Source organism: Schistocerca piceifrons, chromosome 7, assembly GCF_021461385.2.
Source record: "Schistocerca piceifrons isolate TAMUIC-IGC-003096 chromosome 7, iqSchPice1.1, whole genome shotgun sequence".
Taxonomy (NCBI): domain Eukaryota; kingdom Metazoa; phylum Arthropoda; class Insecta; order Orthoptera; family Acrididae; genus Schistocerca; species Schistocerca piceifrons.
This window is the reverse complement of record NC_060144.1, coordinates 182,009,740-182,016,674: the sequence shown is the minus strand read 5'-3', so window position 1 is coordinate 182,016,674 and position 6,935 is coordinate 182,009,740. Positions and strand designations below refer to the sequence as shown.

At 41.4% G+C, this 6,935-nt stretch overlaps 1 non-coding gene across 1 annotated transcript; it reads left to right on the top strand.

Moving 5' to 3' along the window:
* Positions 1–6,151: 6,151 nt before the first annotated feature.
* Trnas-cga lies at positions 6,152–6,226 on the top strand. Its single transcript has one exon. It is a non-coding gene; the product is annotated as a tRNA-Ser (tRNA).
* The last annotated feature ends 709 nt before the right edge of the window (positions 6,227–6,935 follow it).

The following is a 6,935-nucleotide window of genomic DNA, read 5'->3' as shown; positions in this document are numbered from 1 at the left end:
GTTACTGCAAATGTATATTCTCCGAAATTTCTTCCTCAACGTTTGTGTTTGACACTAGTAGACTTTTCTTGGTCACGAATGCTCTTATTGACCGTGCTAGCCTGCTCTACATGTCCTTCCAACCTCGTCCGTTATTTTGTTTCCAAAGTAGCAGGCTCCCCTACTTTGATATTTTCCTCCTGAACACATTTCTGCTGATTCTCTTTACTTTCGTCTTTCTTCGGCTTACTCTCAATCCATATTGTGTACTCATTAAATTTTCCATTCCATTCAACATATTCTGTAACTCTCCATCTTCAGCGAGGACAGCAATATCGTCAGCAGAATATTGACAGCTTTCAATCAGAATTTTAATCCCACTCTTTTCCTAAATGTAACTCCTGTTCTCCTTGGAACATCTAACAGCATTTTACATTCTTCTGTAACTTTTTTCTACTCCTTTCCCTACTACTGTGTTCCAGTCGCCCATGGTTATTAGATTTTCATCTCCCTTAGCAACTTTGCGTACTGAATTACACCAATATCCTCACATACTTATCACTTAATCTTCTGCTTATGAATTCGACATGTATACTTAAACTGTTGCCGGCCAGAATGGCCAAGCGGTTCTAGGCGCTACAATCTGGAACCGCGTGACAGCTACGGTCGCAGGTTCGAATCCTGCCTCGGATATGGATGTGTGTGATGTCCTTAGGTTAGTTAGGTTTAAGTATTTCTAAGTTCTAGGGGACTGATGACCTCAGAAGTTAAGTCTCATAGTGCTCAGAGCAATTGTTGAACCTAAACTCTTGTTGGCGCTGACTTGCTATCGATTCTGATGAGAACACTCCTACCACCTAACTGTACACAGTAACTCGCTCTCTGCCCTACCTTCCTCTCCGTAATCAATCCCACTTTCGTTACACCATTTTTCTACTGCTGTTGATGTTATCCTACATTCGTCTCACCAGAAAGCCTCATTCCCTTTTCGCTTCAGTCACTGCTACTATATCTAGGCTGAACATCTGAATTTCCCTTTCAAGATTTTCCAACTTCACTAACACGTTCAAACATGTCAAATTCAATGTTACAGCTTTTAGTATGTTACACTTCCGTTGTTCATTTGATCTATTTCTTACAGTTACATCTCTCTTGGCAATCCCCTGCAAGAGATCCGGAATCTTTTGCTAATGTATAGATTATCATGACACAGTTTCTCAGTTGCTGAGCGCGTGTCATGTAGATGCCCATTGTGTGACATTAATGCAATGGTTTCCATTGTCTTCTACATGCTCATGCCGTTGATCAGTACAGATTTTTCCTCCTGTTACACGCAGTTCCCCACTGCAAGAGTAACAAATCGCTCTGAAACCCTGTTTTAATTATCTTTCGAAAATATGCAGTTGCATAAGTACATTTTTATTTCGTTCTTGGTACATAAGATTGGCACGTCCTCTGTTTTTCATCCACATTTTCTGCTGTCTCCCGTATTCTCGACATGTCTCCGGTATTTTACGGGTTTCCCCGTATTTTACCCATCTCACGTATCTGACTTTCATAATGTTTTTCCTTGTGTTTCAAAAAGTTTTATTTATTTACGCAGACATTTCCGTATCATTCAAATATTATCGTTCCCAAATCAACAATAGATATTTCCAGTTTATCATCTTTGAATTCTCTCTTTTTCATGTTGCCTAGCTTGAAGCTTCCAAGACGAAACTTTCGTCGTGTACTTCTGTGGCGTGTGGACGCGCAGTTCGATTTCAGATCAGTGGGCAGTTTGTAATATATTTAGTACATCTAAATTACTAGAGGTAGGAAACGCGACGACGAAGAACACTCAGAGACGAAGGATCGTTGCATGTGCGCGTATATCCCCACTGGGGGAAAACTTCAATGCGATCAGTAAAAACTATTACCATAAGGCTATTTATTTTTTATGCAGAAGGGAATTCAGCATAGCACTTGGAGGAGCAACAGACTGTTTTCAGCATGCTATAAGTACAGATAAAGTACTAATTCATTATATTTGTAGATGAAGACAATTACATTTATATTAATTTTTTAGTTAGAATTTATGAAAGCCTACAACTTTCAACAAATTTCTAATATTAAGTCCTTAAGGTTTGTAGGTCACAGAAACAGAGAATAAGTTGCAAAGAGAAACAGCAGTATTTGTAAGTTTTTGAATACCGGCACATCAGCATTAAGTGACAGAATCATGGCTCCCGAAGAAACTACAGTCTACCACATCTAAGCATAATTTAACCTATAACAGCATGGATGTGAAAATGAACTATTTAATAATTAAATATTTTGGCAAATATGAATAGTGCTATGGAGCCATAATAGTTGCTGCGGCTAAGCATTACGTTAAATATGAATACTTTTATGCCGGCCGGTGTGGCCGTGCAGTTCTAGGCGCTACAGTCTGGAACAGCGTGGCCGCTACGGTAGCAGGTTCGAATCCTGCCTCGGGCATGGATGTGTGTGATGTCCTTAGGTTAGTTAGGTTTAATTAGTTCTAAGTTCTAGGGTACTGATGACCTCAGATGTTAAGTCCCATAGTGCTCAGAGGCATTTGAACCATTTTGAATAGTATTATAATGCTATGTTTGTTTTAATGAAATATTTTAAGTACCATGTACAATGACGAATTCTCCTTAATTTTCAACCTATTTCATTAAAGGAGCTTCAATACGTAAACTCATTGTTTGTGAAGAGTTCTGTGTAAACGCCATCTAAAGGTGAAACATGTCAAAAAATGGTTCAAATGGCTCTGAGCACTATGGGACTTAACATCTGAGGTCATCAGTCTCCTAGGACCTAGAACTACTTAAACCTAACTAACCTAAGGACATCACACACATCCATGCCCGAGGCAGGATTCGAACCTGCGACCGTAGCAGCAGCGCGTTTTCGAACTGAAGCGCCTAGAACCGCTCGGCCGCAAAGCCCGGAAAAACATGTATTTGGACTATTGTGGCCATCATTTCTAAAATTTCCTGCATTTTTAGTTTTAAAACCTTGTATATGTCAGTTATCCTGACACACACTGAAACGTCCGCTCCACGGCCTCGCTGTACGCCTCTGCAGGAGCAATAGAAAATGGCACAACCCATTGATGGAGTAGAGTATACTGCCCGATTTTTTTTATTTGTTTTCGTGGGGAACGACATTGCGACAGTCAATACGGAGTTGGTGGAAATGTACGACAACAGTTCAACATCGTATGACAGAGTGGGTAGGTAGGTCAGACGCTTCCTGTGGTATCGCCCAAAGACCACGGTGCCATACCAAGGTCGATAACTCTTGTGTCGATACCACAGGCATTAGCGATGTCTCGCTACAACCCGCAGCTACGGATGGGAGAGGCTAAAGAAGACACACCCTCCCTCTCAGCTCAGCAGTGCGAACTGGTTTCGGTAATCAGTGTTACCATCTTCAGAAACTTACTGACGAAGTTACGGAGGTTACGAAGATTTTCCTGAGTCCTAACAATTGTAGTTATAATTCTTCCCGTATGACCAAATAAGTCTCAATGGTGAAGAAAGAAGTAGCACACCATCTCTCCGTGAAGAATAAGGGAACGTAAGAGAAGAGGAGATCCTCGTGCGCGAAGAACGGCGTATCACTTCTTCAGCCAACTTATCACCACTGACGAGTGCTGGGTGTATCTCTTTGATCCCGGGACAAAGGAGTAAGGGCAGCAGTAGAAACATGTGGATTTACTACCGCCAAAATACTTAGAGTCAGCCGTTGGAACTCCAAAAATGGTAGACCATTTCTCCGTGAAGAACTGTAAATCGGCACTGAATTGGAAATTATGATCTTAAGGGACAAACCGTCACAGGAATCCCACTGAAATTCAAGCTTCTTTGATAACACAGTTGATAATAACCTTTATTTTCGACAATCGGTTTCGGTAATCGGTGTTACCAACTTCAGAAATTTACTGACGAGTTTACGGGAGGATGTTAACACGAAGAGTTTATTGAATTTTGACATCTGAAATAATATGACTGAGAATAACTTTCGTAGCTACTACACTGATTGCAGGTATCGCACATATAATTGCGAGTGTTGGACTACGTTATTGGAATATGCTCGTTTTCAGTCGACATCTGAAGTTATAATACGAAGGAAGTTACTGAACAGATATGTCATGTTACCATTAGGTATCTGTCACAGCGTATTTGATGTTCCAGTCTTACGGTTCACTTCAGTGGGTTTCCGGCAGGTGACTGGAAAAGCCTCAGTTTCATCATCTTCATGAGAAGGACACGTATCTGGATCTGATGAAAATCATCCACACAAAATGCATAAACCAGCAAATACACCGTGTGAGTATAGCCCACTGTTCATGTTTTGCAATGTGCGTATTACTGCAGGCAAAAGAATTGTAATACTAATGTTTGCTGTAACAGGTTTCGCGAATATCATTTTAAGAAATGATTTGAATGTTTAATATAAGACTCTTCCACACAATCTTCTGGGTCCAAATTTTTTGTGAAAATGAGAAAATAATTTCTTAGCAATTACTTATATGAATATTTTTCTTACAAAAACCCACTGCCTTTAATTTTGCATTCCAAGTTTAAAGGCGGGGGGGGGGGGGGGGGGTCTGGAAGGGTGAGGTAGAGAGGAAGTGAGAGCTCAACAAAGTTTCAGTCTCTGGTTGAGGTTTACGGGATGATAATTAACCATTTACGACTACTCTACCTATTTTGAACCTTTCTCAAACTGCTGATGGTCATTGCTCATAGTAACACAGTAACAGAACTGATACTAACACATGTAGCGTCTGCAGAAATTCTTGCTTCTTAGTAGACATTATATTCAGGTCCAGAATGAATTTTCACCCGGCAGCGGAGAGCGCTCCGTTTTGAAACTTCCTTGCAGAATAAAACCATTTGTTGTGGAGGAACCTGAACGTGATTTTCATGGACAGTTCTCTTAGCGATCTAGTTATTGTGGCGCGAGGTCATGACACGTCCTCGTAATTTGAGATCCACCGGTATCCGTTCCGTTAGAGTCCGGAGAGTATGGAGAAAAGCTTGCTTGTTGTTTGGACAGTCGGAGAGAGCCACTGACTGAAGTGGAGCGTTGAGGGCAGGTCACGAGTCCTGTCTGGAAAGCTCAACTGGTAAGATCATTTCCTATGAAAGAAAGATTACGGGTACGTGCTCCAATCCACAAACAGTTTTAATCTGCCAGGTAGTTTCATTTTACAGAGTTGTCAGAGACTAACACAATGTTTAGGGAAAATGACTATTCCACTAACAAACAGAAGTGTGCCAGGTGCTTTACTTATTATTGGAGCCTAAACGATTATTCCGTTTTATAAACTTGAAACCTGTCACACCTAGGTATTTTTATGAGTTGAGTGACTGCAGTTGTGGCTCATAGAAATTGTAGTCACAGCAATTGTAGTCTTTCAAGTTTGTAAAAGAAACAAACTTTACAATTCTGAAGCTTTAAGGAGAGTTGTCAATCTTTGCACTACCTTGAAATTTTATCAGAATCTGACTGTATCATTAACTTTGTCTTCTCTGCAAGAGTGTTCTCCAAACATACTGTGTTTGCGATTTTACGGTCGGTCTTGCCACAGTGGGTGACAATCAATTGAGGCAAATGACAATGTATGACAAAGCAGTTTCGGAAAACCGTGAATGACACTCTGCAATGGAACTTCCAGATTTGGGGACCAGGTAAAAGATGAGAAATAAGACCGAGGAGGATTTACATCTACACAGAAAAACTGCACTGTGCACGAGGCAGACAACGCATATTTTAATATATTTAGTGTCGGACAATAGACTCATTGACAATTGTAGGGCAAAAGGGGCGTCACCACACTTTGCATTGTGTGTGTTCCCATTCCACCTTGAATAAATCTGGTAACAATGCAGAGTGGGGGGATACTCGCTTGGCCTTACTACAACTGACACCTAAAGTAATACAATGTATGCAAACTCACTTTTGAAGAACGATAAATAATACTGTATATCCAGAATGAGATTTTCATTCTGCAGCGGAGTGTGCGCTGATGTGAAACCTTTCTTTCAGGAGGGCTAGTTCTGCAAGGTTCGCAGGAGAGCTTCTGTAAAGTTTGGAAGGTAGGAGACGAGGTACTGGCAGAAGTAGAGCTGTGAGGACGGGGCGTGAGTCGTGCTTGGGTAGCTCAGTTGGTAGAGCACTTGCCCGCGAAAGGCAAAGGTCCCGAGTTCGAGTCTCGGCCTGGCACACAGTTTTAATCTGTCAGGGAGTTTCAATACTGTACGTGTTGTCCAGGGGGTAGCGTCTTTAATTAGCAATCAAAACGTCGTGTCCTGGGTTCGAACTTCTCCACCACTTAAATTTTCAGTAAAAATCATCAGCATTGTCGGCCTAAAGACTTATGGCGTAAGTATTCAACCCCACTTGGCCAATGGCCTTGTCATAGAGAGCGTAGGACGGACGTTCAGGGCACTCTGTTGTCCTAGGGTTGGGAAACTGGCCCTAAAAAGGCAGAAGGATCAGCAGTAATCCCCCTTCAGATCTCCGGGATGGAACTGTCATGAGGGAGGTGACCATGAGAAAAGATTAAATAACTAAAGAAAGAAAAACGTTCTGCCTGTCGGGACATGGAATGTTAGAAGTTTCAACGTGGTAGGGACGCTAGTAAATATGAAAAGGGAAATGCAAAAGCTAAATCTAGATGTAGTTGGGGCCAGTGAAGTGCAATGGAGAGAAGACAAGGATGAGTATAGTTTAATATCAACAGCAGGATAAAATGGTATATCGGGAGCAGGATTCGTTATGAATAGGAAGGAAGACCATAGAGGGTGTTACTGCATACTGTTCAAAAAATGGTTCAAATGGCTCTGAGCACTATGAGACTTAACATCTGTGGTCATCAGTCCCCTAGAACCTAGAACTACTTAAACCTAACTAACCTAAGGTCATCACACACA